Below are 24,333 nucleotides of genomic sequence, written 5' to 3'. Positions count from 1 at the left end.
GCTCTTTGCCCTCTACCAGACTGTTCTTTACCTCTGCCGCCACCGACATTCTGCTTATGTCATCTGCTCCGATTCCCTGAGCGCCATCCAGAGCCTCAGTGATCCGTATCCGGTTCACCCTTTCGTGCACCGGATCCAACGCTCTCTTCAGCAGCTGGTGGACGTCGGTTCTCCGGTTAGCTTTATGTGGGTTCCTGGCCATGTCGGTATCCCTGGGAACGAAGCTGCAGATGCCGCGGCCAAGGCTGCGGTCCTCCAGCCTCGGACAGGTTCTTGTTGTGTCCCTTCGTCAGATTGTAGCAGGGTCATTTGTCGGCGCATTTTATCGCTGTGGCATGCCGATTGGGCTGCACTTACGGACAACAAGCTTCGGGCCTTGAAACCTCTTCCCGCGGCTTGGATGTCCTCCTCCCGCCCTTCTCGACGGGAGGAGGTCGTTTTGGCCCGATTACGAATTGGACACTGCCGGTTCAGCCATCGCCATCTGCTGACGGCTGCGCCGGCGCCGTTCTGCCCATGTGGGCAATTGCTGAAGGTCTGCCACATTTTAACGTCCTGTCCGGATTTTAACACACTGCGTCTTGATCTTGGCCTGGCATGTACTCTAGATGCCATTTTAGCGGATGACCCACGAGCAGCTGCTCGCGTTCTTCGTTTTATCAACTTGACAAACCTCTCTAAGGACATTTGATTATGCTGTTTTTTTTTTTTTTTTTAATCCTATGCCTGTCAGTCTGTCTTTTATCGTGTTTTCCCTTTTAGTTGCTGTTTTGAACTTGTGCCTCGCGGTGCATTCCTAACGTAGTCTGGGCGCTAATGACCATTGAAGTTGTGCGCCCTAAAACCACAAAAAAAAAAAAAAAAATGGACCCAAATACACCAGTCACAAAAAAGAAATACCACATTCTGCGATAAAAGAGGGGAAAAATATCTGAACAAAAAACATTGAGTGGATAATTATGAAACGTTTGAGATGCAATAAATTTTTACTACTTCCAGCCAAATAAAGTTTTAGGACACGACATTTTCTCAAACGCCCCGAATCAGTTATTTTAGAATATTGCTCTCTTGTCGACGGGCACAGAACTCGGGTTCTCCTTCTGCGTTAAGCAGTTCTCATTGTCGTAGTCCCAAGTGCTATCACTATTAAGGACATTGCTTGCATTATGGGCTGAGCTTATTGAGTTCTGCACAACCAGATTTTAACACATTGCGGACGGATCCCAAGTACACTCGTCTTTCGTTCGCCATCCGTTACGGACGGATCTCGAAATAACTCGTGTTTTCTACATGCTGTCTGTAGAGGCCGACTGGTGTAATACATTTTAAATACCTCGTCTATTTAGGTACTTACACCAATAGTCAATGTATAAAATTTGATTACCTTCATGTATTTTCTGCTTATTTTGCTTTTATTTTGATATTTAAAATAGTTACTATTTTCGTCTTGAAGTTCCTTCTGCTTTTAGAGATGGTCCTATTCAGAAAACGGAAGGAAATGAACGATTCTGAAATACTTTCGGAGGTTTCTAATGATGACTGTTCAGGTGTTTCTGATGAAAATGAGGACCCGGATGACTGTGTGATTTAATGTTTTTATTGTTCAGAGGACGATTCCACAAACACTGACATCTCTAGACCTGTAAAGAAGCGCAATGTGGCAGTGTTTTCAAGAGATTTCGACAATAACGATGAAAGTGATTCTTAACCATTTCGAAGGGAGGAAGGAATACTGGGTTTAATGTCCCGTCGACATCGAGGTCATTATCGACGAAGCACAAGCTTGGATTGTAACAAGGATGGGGACGCTAATGGGCCGTGTCCTTGGAAAGGAATTATCCCGGCATTTGCCTAGAGCGATTTAGGGAAATCACGGAAAACCTGAATCTGAATGGCCGGACGTGGGTTTGAACGGTCATACTTCCGAATGCGAATCCAGTGTGCTAAACACTGCGCCATCTAGCTCGGTTTAACCCTTTCGAGACGGAGCTCCGGTCTCACTCGGGAACTGGCTACGCACCAGTGAGAGTCGCGCACCGTCTCGCATGTATTAAGTAAGATAAATCACGTCGCGAATAAGAATAGACCTTAAGCTGCAAAGACAGCGGTGACCGCGTGGAGGGAAATGGGGGAGGAGGAGGAGGTGGACATAGAGAGGAGGGAGAAGGAGATGGAGAGAGGGACAGAAGAAAATGGACGGAAAGGACAGAGGGGGGGAAGGCACAGGGAAAGGGGGGAGAGCAGATGGACAGAGAGGTTGAGGAGGGGGGGGTGGACGGAAGAGGAGATGAACAGAGGAAGGAAAGAGTAGGAAATGGACACAGAAACGAAGAGTAGGAAATTGAGAGAGAAAGGGAAGAGTGGGAAATGGACAGAGGGAGGGGGGAGGAGGAGATGGACAGAGAAAGGAAGGAAAATTAGATGGACCATCAGAGGGAGAGGGAGCAGATGGACAGAGAGAGGAGCAGGAGGATATGTACAGACAGGGGAGACGAGAAGACGGGCAGAAAGAGATGAACTAATAGAAATAATATACCTTGGTACCATTTTTACGTACCTTTTTAATACTTTGCTGTGATTGGTTCGAGACAGGAGGAGGGGAGGGGATTGGGGCGTAATTTGACACTGATAAGAATGATGCTGTCACTGATAAAACTGTTCCCACGTGTAGGCAACCCTCACTAACGCTTCCACTTTTCAAGTTCGTATACGAGCAAATTTGGTCCAGAGTCGCCACTGAATTCTTACATCACAATAATTCAATGTCTGTGTTCGATCAAGCAAGCATATCATGGATCTTTTAGCTGACTTTAAAGACATCGAGAGAAAATAATGATGCATGTCCTCTGAAACCATACTGCCCAAATCTGCCAGGAAGTTTGATCATTTTGACATAGGGAATGATGCGCTGAAGTAAATGTCATCTGGTTTTTACCAGGAAGATCACACGGTAACAAATTATCCCAAATCGCCTTGGATGGACCAAGATTCTCAGATCTCCTCAAGTGCGTGTTGCATCGATGGCAACAGGCAAAATAAATTTTAACTGATTGGGGTAACTTTTGTTTGTGGCATATTCACAGTAGTTGTCAAAAAACTATTTCTGAGTAAAAATCTCCTTGTTTTGCCTGTCTATACTTAACTTTAGTAACTGCAACCGAAATCGGAAAATAGGTATCTCGAGAGTTTTGACAAAAAATGAAAATAACTCCTTGTTTCATTTTTGATGTCCTCGTTAATGTTTAAATAGCATTTTGCATTGCACTTACAAATGAGAACGTTGGGCTTGGTTCTCTGAGATACTTCCGTGCCAGAGTACGAGACTTAACCCTCTACTTTTCGTCTTTGATAGCGAGTACTATAATGTTGAAGTTTTTTCGTTTGGTACTCCTAACTTCCTTTCAGACTGAGATTTGTCTATCGATCTTACAGGCATCTCACTATTATACCGCCGGCCGGAGAGGCCGAGCGGTTCTAGGCGCGTCAGTCTGGGACCGCGCGATCGCTACGGTCGCAGGTTCGAATTCTGCCTCGGGCATGGATGTGTGTGTTAGGTTTAAGTAGCTCTAAGTTCTAGGGGACTGATGACCCCAGCTGTTAAGTTCCATAGTGCTCAGAGCCATTTTTCACTATGATACAGACTTACTGTTATTATTATGAAAACACTGCACTAATCACAAAATAATCTTCAATCAGTTATCACAAAACTATGAACATAACTGACTATTCTAGATTCGGAGCAACAATACCAACTGACAAGATGCAACATTAAAACACAAAATACCCCTGCAGCTTACTGCAGAAAGAAACCAAGCATAGTCCTGTGACATGTTCCTGATCTAAACACAAAATTAAACAATGCCATTGTTTGTCTCCTTTCAGCGTTAAAACGAGCATTTACTCTAAAAAAAAAAAATCTGCCACCAGTAACTCATTTTTTCTTGTTTTGACGCTTGACTCATTTCTGAAATAAACGACTCAATGAACAGCAAAAATCTACACGGGTTTAAGTAAACCATAGATGATGCATAAACGCTCTAGTAAGCATGGGTCCGAAAATGAGCCGATTGCGAGATAACAGCGAATGCGTTGTTGCGAGTCATCATTGACTTCAGTATGACATTCTGTCGTAGTTAGTTCAGATGTTTCTGACACGTAAACTTTTCAATAAAGGTCCAATCTAACTGTGCTCAAGCCACACCCATTACCTACCTTCAACAAGGAATACAATTTGATTTCATGCATCGCAATCGATGGTTTTCGAAATCCTGCAACATTATTATCTAAATCAATAGACAGAATACTACTTTAGAACGTTATGTGTTACAATTTACCGTAGACATGCACCTGTTTACAGTGCGTTCCAAGTATTGGCCTCTTATTTGGATAAATAATACTCTTGTCTCTGCAGTGAGTTACGGATTCTTTCAGGCAACTACGGATCGTCTCGTATATGTCGACAAGAATTTACAACTTGCTGCTCCAGTTCTTCAGTGGGAGTGCTGTACTCTTCACGTCTGAGATGACCATACAAAGAAAGTTAGTCAGATTACCTTGAAGGCGCTAACACTGCGGACCCTCGTCTAGCGGGCTGCGACGATTCCTTGCACACCATTCTGATATTGAAGTTAGGTTGACTCCCTAATCCAATCCTGGTATTCAAAAATCTATTGTGATATTAACGTTGCTCCAGAATTAAAAAAAAAAACTTTTCGTAAAATCATTTATTATCACAGATACAACACTAAACCATAACACTAGCTATTCCATTTATAAAAATATTTATAGAAAATCTATTTTCCGAGCTATAGTATACGCAAAATCCTTGGAAATGTCACTAATTTTGATATGGCTGTCGTGTTCAGTACTTACCAAAGATAAATTGGTTAGATTAGTTTGCGACAACATGGACCTGAGGTAATATTTTACAATTCTTAATTGAGAAACAGATCTTCCATTGCGTGCTATTGTGATTGGTTATGTTAGGTAGAATTCTGGTCCCGTCGATAAATTTGGAGGTACTGAAATGCCAGCGCCGCTGACCCGCTTCATACGTCGTTTACTACATCAGCCGCACACAGCTGGAAGTTATATCCAATAAATAATACAGGTACTTCTGGCATCAGAATTAGGAGGGGCGCTCAATAAGTAATGCAATACATTTTTTTTTCTGAAAGCAGATTGGTTGTTTTATTCACGGATTTCAATACACCATTATACTCCTCACTCTTTTGGCTATAAAACCCCATTTTTCAACATAATCTCCGTTCAATGCGACGGACTTACGCCACGTTACAGGACGGGCCTATATGACTGCACGGTGACACTCTATTGGTCGACTTCAGGGCCACAGTCTTGCTGCATCAATAACATCCACCTCATACACGTGCTGCAGCCCGCGGGGTGCATCCTTCATTGAGACAGATGGAAAGTGCGAGATAACGGGTAGATCAGGAAAACAGTCTAATGAAGTTTCGTGAGGTTATCTCGTGTGTGCAACTGATATAAGGTTTTTTTTGTCATGGAGAAGGAGAAGTTTGTTCGCATTTTTGTGGCGACGAACACGCTGAAGTCGTTTCTTCAATTTCCTGAGGGTAGCACAATACAAAATGGTTCAAATGGCTCTGAGCACTATGGGACTCAACTGCTGAGGTCATTAGTCCCCTAGAACTTAGAACTAGTTAAACCTAACTAACCTAAACACATCACAAACATCCATGCCCGAGGCAGGATTCGAACCTGCGGTCTTGCGGTTCCAGACTGCAGCGCCTTTAACCGCACGGCCACTTCGGCCGGCGGTAGCACAATACACTTCAGAGTGTTGCACCGTGAGGGAGGACGTCAAACAGAATAAACCCTTCAGAGTCCCAGTCCCCTTGTGCAGCGAGGTATTTGATTCTGATTCGTAGATCACCTCGAATCAGTGTCCGCATGTTCTAACATTGCAAGAATCACAACTGTGTGGGCCCGGCCGGTACGCGGGGGATCGGACAAGTTTGTGCGACGCTGTTCCGACGATTACAGACCCATCGCCCAACGATTCACCGTGCTTTTGTTACTACCAGGTCTCCGTAGACATTTTGCAAGCCCCTACGAATATCTGCGACGCTCTGGTCTTCCGCCAAAAGAAACTCAATGAAACCTCTCTGCTTCGAACGCACCTCCGTTGCAGATGCCTTCTTAAGTTTGCATATAGCGCCGCCACCTATCGAATCTTCATGAAACTATAGGAGCTGAAGCGAGAATATTCCCAGATGGCGCACAATAATTCCGCATTTTTTCAACCAAAATTGGCCGAGGAAAAAAGATGTGTTGCATTAGTTGTTGAAACGCCCTTCGTAATTAGAGGTATACAAAATGTAATTAGTAGTACATTACGTTTGAGTACAAATAAATAATTTGCTGAATGGTGGTTAGTGCAGGCAGTCTTCGCTGCCTCGTTGGAGCCGGCGCTCGGGTGCGGTGCGCCCTAAGTATCTTGGAGACGCCTTAAATGCTTTCTTACATCAATAGCAAAATGTGCCTGTGCCTCAGGGCTCTGGGTGAAGTATGAGCCCAGTTAGATGGGGACATAATCTAATAGTTTGCATTTCAAATCCAATATTTCGTACTGACGTCAGCGGCGGCTCATACACTCGTTCGCAGTTATCACACAAGTGGTTCCTTATCGGACCCATGTTTACTGTAACGTTTATGCTTCTGCTATCACCCGTGTCAGTTTTCGCTCTTAATTAGGCCTACGATACACACTGTATACTGACGCAAAAAGGTCACACAAAAGACGTTCACGCCTGTAAGATTTATACACCCGGTCTGGCCTTCGGTCTTTTCAATCACAAACACGCTTGTTGTTTTGCAGGACTCTGGTATCCTTACCAACCTCGGAGCTATCAAATATTTCCGTGAGAAAAGGTATTATGTGGTATTATTTGGTGCAATACTGTGGGGCGAATACCGCTCGGATGAACGACCTTCTTATGCTTTACGTCTCGTCATCGCGTAACTATCTTCTCGCCACGTAGGGTGGACGTGCTTGCAGGTGATGTACAATCCACTTGGAAATCTTCTGAGTTGTAACTCGTCTATGCAGTGTGCATCGGGGAGGAAATCTTCTGAGTTGTAACTCGTCTATGCAGTGTGCATCGGGGAGGAGCTTATACAGTAGTGGAGCTTTCAAAGTGTAGGAGTGTAAGCACTGGCAGAAACAGCGGATTTCCAATTCTCAGCGCCGGCCGGAGTGGCCGAGCGGTTATAGGCGCTTCAGTCTGGAACTGCGCGACCGCTACGGTCGCAGGTTCGAATCCTGCCTCGGGCATGGATGTGTGTGATGTCCTTAAGTAGTTCTAAGTTCTAGGGGACTGATGACCTCAGAAGTTAAGTCCCATAGTGCTCAGAGCCATTTGAACCAATCCTCAGCGACAGGAGTTTGTTCCGTCTGCTCCCCAAGTTTCATTATGGTTATTGGACGTTAAATAGCACACTATAATCCAGCATAGAGTCTGGGAATCATCCTTCTATTGATAACACAGATATGGAAGTTGGCCTTCCTTCCCCCCAAGAAAGTATGTATCAGGTTGGATTCTTTGGTCACGTCGTTCATTCAGCATTCCCCTTGCAAGTGCTCACTATTAAATCGCACATTAGTCCAGACTATTATGAGCGCGCTGTAATACACTGAGGTAACAGAAGTTATGACATACCTCCCAATATCGTGCCGCATCTCCTACGCCCGGCGTAGCGCAACAACTCGACGCGGCACGGACTCAACAAGTCGCTGAAAGTCCCCTACAGAAATATTGAGCCATGCTGCCTCTTGCTAAAGTGTTGTGGTGCAGGATTTTTTGCACGAACTGACCTCTCGATTACGACCCATAAATGTTCGAGGGTATGCACGACGGGCGATCTGGGTGGCCAAATCATTCGCTATCGAACTGTTCAGAATGTTCTTCGAACCAACCGCGAACAAATGTGGCCCGATGACATGACATTGTTGTTTGGGAACATGAAGTCCACGAATGGCTTCAAATGGTCCCCAAGTAGCCGAACATAACCATTTTCAATCAATAACCGGTTCAGTTGAACAAGATAACTCAGCACGTTCCATGTAAACACAGCCCAAATCATTATGGAGCCACTACCAGCTTCCATGTTGCCTTGTTGACATGTTGGGTCCATGGTTTCGTGGAATCTGCGCTACACTCGAACACTACCATTGGCTCTTACCAACGGAAATCGGGACGCGTCTGATCTGGCCTCGGTTTTACAGTCGTCTAAGAGCCCAATCGCTATGGTCACGAGCCCACGAGAGGCGCTGCAGGTGACGTCGTGCTGTTAGCGAGGGCTGTCTGCTGCCATAGCCCATTAATGCCAAATTTCGCCGTATTGTCCTAACGGACACGTTTGTCATGTTCCACATTGATTTCTACGGTTATTTCAAGCAGTAACGCTTTACTGTTAGCACTGACAACTCTGCGCAAACGCCGCTGCTCTCGATCGTTAAATGACGGCCGCCGGCTACTGCGTTGTCCGTGTTGAGAGCTAATGCTTAACCGATTAATATTTGTGTCTGGCAATTATTATCGCCTTGAGTACAACCTGAAAGATACGACTCGGTTTGCTCGAAACACACGCACTGTTTCTAATTTAATGACATTCATATCGTACTGAATGTCTTAATACATGTCGGTTGCCAAACAGACTTTCGCGAAGTGTTTGTACTTTGGATGCCCTATGGTTGTTATCTTTTTATTCGCTTTATAGATTTGAATGAAGGCTTCGCTTCTTTTAAATATGTTACCAGTTGTCTTTCGTAAGTTAACTCGGTGACAGGACAGGCTTTGCCGCTACGGAATGCAGTGGAAATTGCGCCACGCACCGCCACAAGCGGCAAGGTCACCGTTGAGTCTTGGCGCATGCGCAGTACACAGGCGCTGTCAGCCAGCGATTTGCGGGCGTGCTTGTCCGACTACTTGGCTGATTGCAGCGGACGCCACGCCTATGGGCAGAACTGTTTATGACGCGTTCCCAGGGCTACAACTCCTGCCATACGTAGCGACTGGCGTTATTCGATCTGCTGCTAATCGTACACTTTACTATATTATTTGTTTATTTTTATTCCAGTTTCATTTGTGTCATGACGCATCACCACCACTCATTTATCATCCACTTCTGGATACAGGTCTGTTCCACACCTCTCCACACAGTACAATCTTCAACAGTTCACACACAAGTTTGTCTTCCTTGGTTCTTAATGTCATCAGTTCACCTTCCATTAGGCCATACTCTAGGTCAGTGGTACCCATTCTTTCTTAGTCAAACAAGTTCAGACGTGTGCACTATACTTACTGTTGCTGCACTCCCCACACTTCTTACTTCTCAACTGGCAGAAACTGGACTACTTCAGGCTGTTAATGCTTTGTGTCTAACAATTCTAATAACAATAAAACTGCGTACAGCATTATAGTAGCCCTTATGTAGTTACAGCTATGTCGTGCTGTCTATTAATTAATCAGCTTCGAAGCGAGTAATGAAGCAATTTCTGGACTGCTTTGGGTACTATCTACAACATGGAGAAGATCTTTTCTCGAGATATTTAGCATTTCTTACGTATATGCCTCACTTTTATCATCAGCGATGTACGGGACAAAGCACAATATATGTTTGTAGTGGATGGACTATGTGAGGAACTTGTAACCTCCACAGCATTAATGTTACTAACTGAGAAACATTAATTATTGATAACTTATATAATCAATATTAGTCTTATAAAATTGTGGTAATGTGAATGATATTTGAAAGTAATTTAATTTCGTGACTGAAACAGAATCGAACTGTTTTCAGTTTTTACCCCTCAAAAATTTCATGTTACACCTCTGGGGATAATTGCCGACAGATCGGGAACACTGCTCCAGGCCCTTCCTTATCAAGACAAATCAAATATCGAATCTTCTCTTTTGTACCTCCCCCCCCCCCCCCCCCCCCGTATTTAATCTCGTTATAAGTCCATCTCCGTTTCAGCTTCGTAACAATTCCTATCAGTAAACTTCTGTCTTTTCTTTGCGATTTTTTTACTATAGCCAACATGCTCCTTTTCATTATTCGCTAGACAAGCCTGAATGTTTCAACTATTTGAGCATTTGACGTCCATGTTTCACTTCCGTAAGTTCGCACTGTCAGTGTATACTGGTTGTAGACCTATTTAAGGCGCATTGGGAATTACCTTCTGAACGTAGCATTCAGTTTCCCATATGAACTCAAACTACTTTTTAGACACTGTTTATTTCTTTAATTGTCCATCTCACTACTACTTTCAGTTGTCCTAAGGACATACATTCGTCAACTGTTCACTTAACTTCATCACTCGTCCTTACTATTTTCGTGTCAACACTCTGCATTGTAATTTCGTCTTACTGTAATTAACCTTCATGTGTACTCTCATAACTACCTGTACAGTTCCTCCCTCCTTTGCTGAAGTTCTTCTGAATCCGATGCAAACATGAAAAAATGCCATCTTCAAATGGTAGGTGGCTTAGTTAAGATACGCTTTGCGTACTTCTTCATCGACGTTTAATTACTTTCCGACTGCAGAATAGTTCTGGCGAAACTGAGTTCTCTCACCTACTTCTTTTCTTTCTAACGTTTTCACTCTCATGCTGTAATCTAATGAGAACTGCAGCCATGTTGTATATAGTCTTAAAAATGGATGTAGGTAGGTTGTACACTATGTTGACAACACATTTTATTGTGGTAAAGTCAAACGCTTTCCCTATCAACTACACTTTATGTGGCAGCTGATAATCGTTGTTTGTTTCTGTGGTTTTGTAAACAGTCTGCAGATGGTCCACTGTGCTATACCCACTTGAAAAAGTCAGTTCGTTCTTTTCCCTGGTTGCATCCTACAACAAACCATAACAAACCAAAACTTCTTTGAAGACGAAGAAAGGAAACTAAAATACAGAATTGTAATTTATTTCAGTTTACTACGTTATAATAGCGACCACTCACTTGGAATCGTTCGGGAAAACAATGTAAAACCTTGTTCACGATGACTGAATCAGGTAAACTATCCTGGACCCTGTTTATCTGAGAAGTTTAACGTGATCAATTCATTTTAGCCCCTTTTACTTTTAATATAATCAGTCATACGACCCTGAAGTGCCTTCTTACTATTCGTTTAATTAGCCTCATAACTTATTGACTGGACCTCACGTATTCCTTCAGTGCCGGCCGGTGTGGCTGAGCGGCTGTAGGCGATTCATTCTGGAACCGCGCGACCGCTACGGTCGCAGGTTCGAATCCTGTCTCGGGCATGGATGTGTGTGATGTCCTTAGGTTACTTCGGTTTAAGTAGTTCTAAGTTCTAGGGGACTGATGACCTCAGATGTTAAGTCCCATAGTGCTCAGAGCCATTTGAACCATTTATTCCTACAGTTATTGGCAGTAGTCTGCATGGGCAAAAATCTCTCAATTTCTAGTTTGTCACTAACAGTAATAGGTTCTTCTGGGTGGCTACTGAAAGTGCTTGTTACAAAGCTAAACATCTATCTAAACAGCCCATGAAGATGTTCTCGCAACGAAGATCGCTCTTACGTTTTATGATCAGTTACTGGATACAGTGATAAATGAGTTCATACAACAAATTTCATTCAAATGTCTAAACGTTATCTGATGTCACGGTAGCGTCCCTGGGGTGACAAGTATAGGCCTAAGGATATTCTGACCGTGTTTGACCAAGACGACTCACTTTTACACTAATATATTTTTTGCGCTTGAACTGAGTTCCTCCAAAACATTATTTCATATGATATAGATCTTAAGTAATTTGTACATTTATTTGTTAAAAACTGTATCTTTGTAATTGTTGATGGGTAAATAGTGCGTCTAAGCTGAAGGCCACATAACGAAATAAAAAAGAAAATAAGTTAAACAAAGAATGTCGGTGTGTCCTTTGTGCCGATTGTGATCAAACATTCTGACTGTATAGCAGCAGTCAGCTTCTGGAGGACGTCATGGGAATGTCTCTTCCAGGCTGTCATAAAGCCACCTTGACATAAATCTTGGCTTCCCACGTTCCGCAGTAGAGGACTTAAAACTTTCGTTACCTGAGAGGGCCCTCATGAAAAGGCGAGTGATCGCGGGACAATGAAACTTTGTTGAAAGCTTTGTAACGGTATGCGAAAGAGGAATGACGAATAAAAGTTGAAGAAACACGTTTTAATTTCCACATGAGAGTGTAACACTCGTTAACTGTGAACCATGCCAACGTTCCAGGTGACATAAGTTGCTCAATAAGACGACCATCTGCATCCACGACAGCCTGGAAATTTTTAGGGATACCATTTCACAACTGTTCGTAGCACTTTTGAATGTTCAGCTGTCGTGCCACAGGTCGTGCAAGCACTGCTGGAAGATCGCACATTGCGTCCAGCATTCCTCGGCCATAGCAACAGTACCTTCGCCAATTTGTGGCGCAGTTGGCCGTCGGCCAATCCCAGGATCAATTCCCTAAATTTCCGAATCGCGTTCTTCAACCCAGGTGCGGAAAGAGGGCCTCTCCATATTCCTTTATTGCGTCGATACTCGCGAAGGGCAGCAGGACTATTGCTATTGTTTTGATAAAAACAGTTTTGTGATTAAAGGCCCTGCCCAGACCCATGTAGTCTGTCTGTAACGGTAATGCATACTGATGCTTGTGTTTCAACCCTATGTCTTATTACTACCAGTGACCAATGGCAAGTAATGACAGCAACACTCCTAACAACGCAAGGAGCACAGTCTTCCCGTCTAGACTGCCTCGAGACGTGAAGTTTAATTCAAAATGGTTCAAATTGCTCTGAGCACTATGGGACGTAACATCTATGGTCATCAGTCCCCTAGAACCTAACTAACCTAAGGACATCACACAACACCCAGTCATCACGAGGCAGAGAAAATCCCTGACCCCGCCGGGAATCGAACCCGGGAACCTGGGCGTGGGAAGTGACAACGCTACCGCACGACCACGAGCTGCGGACGAAGTTTAATTATAACCACTTTTTAGTATACCTCTCGAGTCAGTAGGTTGCAATATCCCTGTTAACGATGTGGTAGAGGTCAAAGCGGAGTCTAGAGGAAGAGGCATTCCGTACACATAAGTAGGGAAATTCAGTCGGAAAATTCCACGTTGATACCAGATAGTAAACTTCTGCTTTTATAAAGGAAGGAAGACGATGAGGTCATTATAGACGGAACAGTGTGTCTAAGGCGTTCAGCCTTCGAGTAAGATAATGACGAGGAAAGAAATTACACATATATCTTATGCAAGCTGCGACATGGCTGCGGATTAAAACACTGAATCAGGAAGTGTAGCATAAATGTCTTTTATTTCTGCCAATAATCACAAAACTCCTGGCCCTTAGGTTACCGGTTCCGGTCAGCAATGACCATCTTCAGATCTGCACCAAAACATGTAAAACGAAGTGTAACTAGTGGACACATTACGTCTTAAAACAATAAAATATGCCATAACGAAAAATTATTACTTTCATTGGTGTGGAAACGTAACGCTTAAAATATGACGTTGCATACCTACATCACCCCCGTTCCCAGAACTCCTGAAGATAGATGCTGACTGTGGATGTTGTATCACAGACATAGTCCCTTTGACTGTTCAGAGATGTTGCTAAACCAGCCCAAAGATGTAAACAACCATGCATGAGCAGCACCTATTAGACGGAGGGGGTCCGATAGGCTGATCAGTTCGTCATTCCACCAGGAAGGAGGTAAACGGCTCCTGTTGTTTGTAGTTCAACCACGCCTAGGCGGTCAATACCACGGTTCGATCGCGTCCGCATTGTTACTTTGCGCCAGGAAGGGCTTCCAACAAGGGAAGTGTCCAGGCGTCTCGGAGTGATCCAAATCTATGTTGTTCGGACATGGAAGAGATGCAGAGAGACAGGAACTGTCGATGAAATGCCTCGCTCAGGCCGCCCAAAGGCTACTACTGCATTGGATGACCGCTACCTACGGATTATGGCTCGGAGGAACCCTGACAGCAACGCCACCATGTTGAATAATGCTTTTCGAGCAGTCACAGGACGTCGTGTTACGACTCAAACTGTGCGCAATAGGCTGTATGACGCGCAACTTCAGCCCCGACGTCCATGGCGAGGTCCATCTTTGTAACCACGACACCATGCAGCGCGGTACAGATGGGCGCAACAACGTGCTGAATGGACCGCTCAGGATTGGCATCACGTTCTCTTCACCGATGAGTGTCGTATATCCCTTCAACCAGACAATCGTTGGAGATGTGTTTGGAGGCAACCCGGTCAGGCTTAACGCCTTAGACACACTGTGCAGCGAGCGCAGCAAGTTGGAGGTTCACTAATGTTTGGGGTGGCATTATGTGGGGCCGACGTACGCCGCTGGTGGTCATGGAAGGCGCCGTAACGGCACAACGACACGTGAATGTCATCCTCCGACCGACAGTGCACCCATATCGGCAGCATATTGGCGAGGCATTCGCGCCCCCATCGTGCACATCTTATGAATGACTTCCTTCAGGATAACGCCATCGTTCGACTAGAGTGGCCAGCATGTTCTCTAGACATGAACACTGTCGAACATGCCTGGGATGGATTGAAAAGGGCTGATTATGGACGACGTGACCCACCAACTACCCTGAGAGATCTACGCCGTATCGCCGTTGTGGAATGGATCAATATGGACCAACAGTGTCTTGATGAACTTGTGGCTAGTATGCCACGACGAATACAGGCATCCATCAATGCAAGAGGAAGTGCTACTGGGTATTAGAGGTACCGGTGTGTACAGCAATCTGGACGACCACCTCTGAAGGTCTCGCTGTATGGTGGTACAACATTCAATGTGTGGTTTTCATGAGCAATAAAAAGGGCGGAAATGATTTTTATATTGATCTCTATTCCAATTTTCTGCGCAGGTTTTGGAACTCTCGGAACCGAGGTGATGCAAAACCTTTTTTGATGTGTGAATTTTATAACATGTCCTAATATAATAAAGCCGTACTGGCATCGTCACAAAATCAACTTAGCATTATTGCACATATTAAAAATATGGTGTAAACTAAGCCACAGTGAAAGCGGAATCATACTGCCGATTGCACTACTGTTCATAACAAACGGTACAATAGGCACACCATGTGTTTGTGCCGTTAAGTTCCTTATACGTTGCTAGTGTAAGTCAATACATTTTCGTCAATTTTTTTTCTTCTTGAACAGTATGCAATAAATAAGACTACATTCGTGTTTTTATTTTTTTACACTGTAACAAGTTGTACATATGGCGAATCCACTTTACCTACTATACTCTTCATGTATTGCATACTATACAATTCTATAACTGACAAATATGTGAAGATTTACAGTAGTGACACCTAAGCAGCTTACGACACTAACAAACATTGATCATCCAGAACATTATGACCACCTACCAGTAGCCGGTAGGTCCGTCTTTGACACGGATAACAGCGGCGACGTGTCGGGGCTGTGTAATATGGCGCATTATCTTGTTGAAAAGCACCATCGTCATGAAGGGGTGTACGTGGTCGCAATCAATATACTCACTGGCCGTTATTGTGCCGTTCGCTAGCACCACTGGACTAATGGGTGCCCACGTGACTATTACCCAAAGCAGCCACTTGTCTCCGTCCCGCAGTGAAGGTGTCAAAGATCTGTTCCCCTGGAAGACAACGGATTCGCGCCCTCCCATCGGCATTATGAAGAAGGTATCAGGATTCATCAGACTATGCAACGCTCCTGCCACAGCACCAACATTCAGTGCCGATGGTGACGTGTCCATTTCAGTAGTAGTTGCCGCTGTCTTGGTGTTAACATTGGGCCATGCATGGGTCGTCTGCCGTACGGCCCATCGTTCGGAGTGTTCGGTGCACTGTGTGTTCACACACACTTGTACTTTGCCCAGTGTTGTGTTGGCAGAAGAGCCAACACCGTGTTATTAGAGGAGGCTGAAATGCACGCGTTTTAGCTCACGCAGGCTGGCGTGAGGACGGAAGGATTATACTGACGTGAGGTCTGGAACATGACAAGGAATTAGAATTCAGAAAGCGGACGTAATTAGTTTGATACTTAACTTTAATCCATTAATGATGAACGTCGCTCTTTACGGTACACGAGTCACAATATTATCTGTTCAGAATACATTCTTGAAGTAACTGAATATAGCAAATGACGTAGCTGAAGGCTATGCTAAACTGTCGTCTCTGCAAATGAGAGCGTATGTAGTCAGTGAACCATCGCTAGCAAAGTCGGCTGTACAACTGGGGGCGAGTGCTAGGGAGTCTCTCTAGACTAGACCTGCCGTGTGGCGGCGCTCGGTCTGCAATCACTGATAGTGGCGACACGCGGGTCCGACGTATACTAACGGACCGCGGCCGATTTAAAGGCTACCACCTAGCAAGTGTGGTGTCTGGCGGTGACACCACACCCAGCATTAAAGTCTAATGTTAGTTCCGCCAGAGTTCGCCGCCTGTCCTATTTTACCAGTCTAACCAGCCTACGACGTCTGACATCTATAATGAGGGGTGGCTGGGCTCCACGACGTCTGGACGTGGTTTCACATTGGTTTCACTCACCACAGCATTCCTCAAACACCCGACAAGTCGTGCAGTTTCCGAAATGCTCGTGCCGAGCCTCCAGGCCATCACAGTTTGCCCTCCGTCAAACTCAAGACAGATCGCACGCCTTCCCCATTCTACAAACGGACAACACACTCACTGCACCGTTCATGTGTCTGACTAGCAGTTATTCCTCTACAGGTGGCGCTGCTCTCGCCTGGACGGGTTTATATCGGTAGTAGGTCGGTGGTTGTAATGTTCTGGCTGCTCGATATATGTTGTGGCTACTGCACTGCAGAAGCGCTATTGACAGCATGATTCCGCCGGCACTGTGACCTTGTTTACATTATCTTAATAATGTGCCACGATGATAAGCTGATATTGTGTACATTTTGTGACGATGCCAATATGGCTTTACTATGCCACGTCATGTTTTAAACGCAAGTTTCTACATTCATGAATGTAATAATTTTTCGTTATAACATATTTTATTACGATATAATCTGTCCACAAGTTGTATTTCCCTTCTCATGTTTTGTTGCAGATCTAAAGACGCTCACTGCTGACCGAAACCGGTAGTCTAAGGACCAAGAGTATTGTGAACACGGGCAGAAATAAAAGAAATTTATGTATTTTTTAGGAATCCATTCGGCAACCGCGTTAATCGATTTATGAAAAATCACGTAAAACCTAAGTCTGGATTGTAAGAGGGAGGGGGAGAATCCCGTTCCTCACGCGTTTGGCTGTGTGGATGCAGTGTTTTATCAGTAGGCTCGCTTTGTGTTCCCTGTAAGTGGAATACTAATGATTAAAGCTAAACAGTTCAAATGGCTCTGAGCACTATGGGACTCAACATCTTAGGTCATAAGTCCCCTAGAACTTAGAACTACTTAAACCTAACTAACCGAAGGACATCACACACACCCATGCCCGAGGCAGGATTCGAACCTGCGACCGTAGCAGTCCCGCGGTAAAGCTAAACAGTAAAATCCAAATTTATATTCCTGTGTTTTATGAAGGTGAAAAAGCAGACTAGAATTTCAGATAACCCCAAGAATTAGTTAGCACAGCAGTTAAAAGTAAGATTATTTTACGAGGAGGGCGTTCCATCTTAGGTGACTGTCGAGAGAAAGTGTGTTACAAGTATGGAAAGTACTTTAAGCTGGCAAAACTCAGTGTTTTATTAAGGTGAAAAGGCAGACGCGAATTTCAGATAACCGCAACAATTAGCTAGCAGAGCAGTTAAAAGGCACGATTATTTTACGAGAAGAGCGTTCCATTTTCCCTCAGTCCTCAGATAAACACGAAGTCTCCTGTTTCAACAGTAGAACTGCTGTTGTAAGAAAGCTGACATCAGCGCGTATGGAAACTGGATTTATTGTTCACATAAATTTCTTTTGACTACGTAACTGCGTCTTGCTGTAATATCAGCAACGTTTCCATCACTGCTCCAGCAGTCAACGGGGTGTAGCCTATTATACCAGGCGCTACTAAACATTTATAGCAATCGTCGATGGGGGCGGGGAATGATCCTTAAGGATCAAAACATGGCATGTTCGTATGAACATATGGCTACGCAATACGCGATGCTCAAAATGTCCACCAGGAACAGTAATGGATGCCTGCTGACAACGCGTCAAAGTGGACCGCCGGAGTCGCTCGGTAACACCTGGCGTGGTTCTTGTCGAACAGGCGTGGTTCTTGTAGAACAGTGTTCAGGCATTACGGTTACGCCGTTACAGGTCGTTCACAGTATTAACGAGCACCACATTTTTCATGTGCCCCCGCAACCGAAAGTCCTGTGATTTTAAGGTTCAGAGGTCAGGAGGCTACTGCTCTGTATCACTGGAGGTTGTTGTCCAAAATGCCGCTGAGGCCCCACTCGCATTAAACACGGTTTTCTACTGCTACATTTTCTATTACGCACCGACCGATCAGGAAACCACGGAATTTGGGACACCTCACACTAAACACAAATCAGAGTTAATGTTTAGCTACGACTGTTCCATGACGACTAACTGTTTCCCAGGAGTGAATCGTATGAGCTACTTGGTGCAGTCTCATCCAGATGTCACCTCTTCGGTGACGACAACGAACACCACCAATACCAGTGTGGCAGTGGCTATAAGAAGGCACACTGGAGGAATGTTCCTCGCGTATGGAAATCAGACTCGCTTAGTCATTGCACACGTTTGCAGGTAGTATGGTAACAGGACATTACTGTTGTAAAGAATGCAAAACAGCCACATGATCTGCTCACACTTCACGGCCCGCTTCATGTGTACTAGTGCGTTTCGTTGTCCATTCGCAGTAACACACGTTCTTCTAGGACAGGTGCGCGCGACGACGGGTTGTACCATCTTCTACACGAACAGGCAGTGTTGAGCTTCTTTCGCACACGAGACGGTACGCTGCAGCAAATATCCGGAGCGAGTTTCAGTTCTTTTTTTTCTCATGACAGGCAGCGCAGTGGTATGCGACAGGACAATGGCACAAACCCCCACCCTGGCATCCAGATTTAACATTTCTGTGATTCCCCTACATCGCTTAAGGTGAATGCCGCGACGAATCCTTTGAAACTGTACGCCCGTTTCCGTTCTCCATCCTTCCATAATCCTAGGTTCTGCTCCGTGTCTCATGAAGTCCTGGCTGATGGGACGTTAACGCTAACCTTCGTTCATTCCTTCCTTCACGTGAGGCGTGTGTTACTTCACTTTCAACATCCATAAACAAACGGAATATCGCTGTGTTCACGGCTTGAATAATGTACCATGTTTCACACGATACCTGTTATTTTCCTGTTGTGGTGTTCTTTGATAGCTGTCCGTGCGGAAGTGTGCCTCGAGCTCATAACACACTTGACCAGCAGCGTTACGGATACGCTGTTCTAGATCGTTTGACGTCGCTAGAGCTGTAATCGTAAGGAACTTGTACGCAGCGACCGGTACGCAGGTGATTGCGGCCACACAAAAAGAATGGGATACCGTCACGCGATCGCCCTGCCCCCTCCCGCCCCGCACCGTCACACACACACACACACACACACACACACACACACACACACACAGTGTCCACAGCAACTGTCGCCCGTCAGCAAGTCCTGTAGCGGCTGCCGCCCGAACGGGCAAATTGGAAGTATGTACTTTTGCAAATCCACTATCCTTCAGCTTAGACTCTTGTGAAATAACTTTTATTGCACTGTAATATTTATATCTACTGCCGGCGATACTGAAAGGCTGAAGTTTGTTTACGTTTCTTATCGTCACAATGGTATAACATAGTCATTCAAAAGGATAGCAATATTCACCAAGTGAAAGAAAGCACGATATGCAGCCGGGTAACACGGGAAGTTGCTTGACGAATGGGTGCACACGTGTTGGCGTACACCACAGCGATGTCCTCCGAACATTCAACCGCTATCGTGAGACACAAAATGTTGAAGATTTGCCTCTGACTGTTCGCCTGCGGTCAACAACACCTGCTCAAGACAGCTACCTACAAATTATAGCCCGAAAGACATCTCCATGGGATCAATTTGTCCTCTGTGCGTCCTTACAAACGAAAGTACTCCTACAAGTAGTGCAGTGGGCTAAGAAGGCGAGAAAGCGATCAACGGCGTCGGAATGCTGGATTTGACTGACGCCTGCTGATCGTCATGGAAGACTGTATTATTAGTAAAGTATCTACACATGTATCAAGTATGTAGTTCGAAGAGTTCAACAACTAGACGGGACAGTTACGCTATTGGCCGGTATCGAGTACGGACTGCCGACGCCTCTAAGAGCTATCGAGGGTAATTTGAGGATTGTGCAGCATCAGGACAGCATCCAACAACCTTGTGTCCAGCTCTCCAATGGTAATTTCGGTGATGGGCTCGTCTTTCTGGATGATAATTTATGAACACACGCTCCTCCAAGCGGCAGTACTCTGCCCAGTGGAATGACCTGAGGCATCTTAAGTAATAGAACTCAATATATTGTCCTCGACGGCGACTGTTCATCACAGCAAATGGTCGTCAGGAGTGCCCCTGGGGAGTACGATATCCCTGCTGCCATTTTCTACATACACACATCAAAAAAAGTTTTGCATCACTCCAGTTCCCAGAACTCCTGAAGATAGACGTTGACTGTCGATACTGTATCAGAGACACAGTCCCTTTGACAGTTCAGAGATATCATTAACCCGCCCAAAGATGTAAACAACCATGCTTGAGCAGCGTCTATTAGACAGAGGGGGTCCCCACAGCCGATCAGTTCCAGTCATTCCACCAGGAAGGAGGTACACGGCTCGTGTTGTCCGCAGTTCAACAATGCCTAGGCGGTCAATACCGCGGTTCGATTGCGTCCGCATTGTTACTCTGTGCCAGGAAAGGCTTTAAACAAGGGAAGTGTCCAGGCGTCTGAGTGAACCAAAGCGATGTTGTTCGGACATGGATGTGATACAGAGAGACAGGAACTTAACGATGACATGCCTCGCTCAGGCCGCCCAAGGGCTTCTACTGCAGTGGATGACCGCTACCTACGGATTATGGCTCGGAGGAACCCTGACAGCAACGCTACCGTATTGAGTAATGCTATTCGTGCAGCCACAGGACGTCGTGTTACGACTCAAACTGTGTGCTGCATGATGCGCAACTTCACTCCCGACGTCAATGGTTCAAATGGCTCTGAGCACTATGGGACTTAACTGCTGAGGTCATCAGTCCCCTAGAACTTAGAACTACTTAAACCTAACTAACCTAAGGACATCACACACATCCATGCGCGAGGCAGGATTCGAACTTGTGACCGTATCGGTCGCGCGGTTCCAGACTGTAGCGCCTAGAACCTCTCGGCCACCCTGGCAGGCCACGGCGTCCACGGCGAGGTCCATCTTTGCAACCACGACACCATAAATGATATGGCGGTCAGGGTGGACAGTAATCTGCGGTTGTTTGCTGATGATGCTGTGGTGCACGGTAAGGTGAGTGACTGTAGGATAATACAAGATGACTTAGACAAATCGCAGCTAGCTTTAAATACGTAAAAATCTAAGTTAATGCAAATGATTGCCAAAAAAGCCCATAACGTACGGTTACAGCATTAGTAGAATCCTACTTGACACAGTCACGTCGTTTAAATGTCTGGGTGTAACGCCGCAAAGCAACATGAAATGTAACGAGCACGTGAGGATTGCGGTAGGGAAGGCGAATAGTTGTCTTCAGTTTGTTGGGAGAATTTTAGGAACGTGTGGATCATTTGTAAAGGAGACCGCACATAGGACATTGGCACGACCTATTCTTGAGTACCGCTCGAGTGTTTGGGATCTGGTCCATGTCCGATTAATGGTATATATCGAAGCAGTTCAGAGGCGTGCTGCTGGATTTGTTACTATTAAGATCTAACAACACGCAAGTGTTACAGAGTAGATTCGGGAACTCAATAGCGTGGACAGCCAAGAGCAGCGAAGTTTTGACCACCTTGTCGACAACACGTCTTGGAAACCCAAGAAGCGGTGATGCAGAGCATTACTGATTTTTACCCAGCATCAGTTATTGATCACAAAGATGTGTACTTTGGAACAAACCATTCTATTTTCGTTAGTGTTTCGTTTTTGTTTCATAGGAAAGTTATTCCTTTAGTTTCATGAGTCTTGTCATTCGCTTTTTCGTTGGATTCTAAACCTAGACACGTTGGCAGATTGAAGAGGGTACAAAACTCTTTCGAGTAGTTTACGTTAGAACGATAATCTACCAAGGTTTCCAGAATATTAAAATTACCTCGTTATCCTTGTTTGAGAGTCAACCACCACATACACCAAAGTACAAGCTCGCGTCACCATCGGAAGCGTTATTAGACCATTATCAATCACTTTATGTATTAATAGTCTAGAAGACACTGTTGACTGTAATCCTAGATAAGCGATTACCTACGAGGACTATCTGATAAAAATTGCCGCAGTATTCAGTGTGAGAAAATATCACTCTCTTACAAAGATTATCTACTTATGCACTTCACGAAGCGTGAAAATGTAGTAGCCTCTTGACTAAATGATTATACTAGTCACTCATGTCACAAATATCTGGAATAACGAAGTGTAGATATATGAGAGGGAGCGACCACATGGGCTTAGCTGCAGATAAATCAAAAGGCAGATTTCGATTTACTGTCGGAAATCGGGAAACTACAAATAAAATTAATAACAAAAACTGTATACGGTCCATACTGAAATATACAGGTAATCGTTAGGGAGCCTTATTAGATCGGTTTAACACATGAGATAAAGTGTATGCACAGAAAGTCGGCGCGAATGTTCTCAAGCTTGCTTTGAGTATAGGGAGAGTAAAACAGAAATGTTCATAAATATCGGAACACGTGCTTAAAAAATTCCAAGAAACGCTGCCAGGGTCCAATCTAAGCAACCTTTCAGCCTCCTATGTACAGGGTAGGAAAGATCTGATTATTAACAAACCGGACAGCGGCGAACAAGCAAATCGTTTTCCTCATCCCCAATCGTGAATGATGTACGACAAAACACAATAAAAAATTCCCCTTTTCGCCCTCCTGGAACAATACAGAACACACATCCACTGCACTAGGGATGGGAATAACCGACCGATTAAAACCGCTACCGGTATATCAGTTCTGAATAACCAGTATTTTTCGGTATTCGCTCTCGGTTATAACAGGAGTTTGTTTTTTTATTTTTTACTAATAACCGAAAAAACCGAAATACCAATTAGCCATAGCAGCAGTGCTATTTTTTTTGTTTTTAAATAAACCTTTTTTAAATAAAAGTAGTAATTTTTATTCGTAAAATATGAATTGGTTTGAAGTTTTGTGTTATTAAAGAAAATGGAAAAAGTGTTGTTGTTGTTGTTGTTGTTGTTGTGGTCTTCAGTCCTGAGACTGGTTTGATGCAGCTCTCCATGCTACTCTATCCTGTGCAAGCTTTTTCATCTCCCAGTACCTACTGCAACCTACATCCTTCTGAATCTGCTTAGTGTATTCGTCTCTTGGCCTCCCTCTACGATTTTTACCCTCCACGCTGCCCTCCAATACTAAATTGGTGATCCCTTGATGCCTCAGAACATGTCCTACCAACCGATCCCTTCTTCTGGTCAGGTTGTGCCACAAACTTCTCTTCTCCCCAATTAGTTATGTGATCTACCCATCTAATCTTCAGCATTCTTCTGTAGCACCACATTTCGAAAGCTTCTATTCTCTTCTTGTCCAAACTATTTATCGTCCATGTTTCACTTCCATACATGGCTACACTCCATACGAATACTTTCAGAAATGACTTCCTGACACTTAAATCAATACTGGATGTTAACAAATTTCTCTTCTTCAGAAACGCTTTCCTTGCCATTGCCAGCCTACATTTTATATCCTCTCTACTTTGACCATCATCAGTTATTTTGCTCCCCAAATAGCAAAACTCCTTTACTACTTTAAGTGCCTCATTTCCTAATCTAATTCCCTCAGCATCACCCGACTTAATTAGACTACATTCCATTATCCTTGTTTTGCTTTTGTTGATGTTCATCTTATATCCTCCTTTCAAGACACTGTCCATTCCGTTCAACTGCTGTTGCAAGTCCTTTGCTGTCTCTGACAGAATTACAATGTCATCGGCGAACCTCAAAGTTTTTATTTCTTCTCCATGAATTTTAATACCTACTCCGAATTTTTCTTTTGTTTCCTTTACTGCTTGCTCAATATACAGATTGAACAACATCGGAGAGAGGCTACAACCCT

This window comes from Schistocerca piceifrons, chromosome 4 (genome assembly GCF_021461385.2).
Source record: "Schistocerca piceifrons isolate TAMUIC-IGC-003096 chromosome 4, iqSchPice1.1, whole genome shotgun sequence".
Classification (NCBI taxonomy): Eukaryota; Metazoa; Arthropoda; class Insecta; order Orthoptera; family Acrididae; genus Schistocerca; species Schistocerca piceifrons.
Note: the sequence above shows the minus strand (reverse complement) of the source record.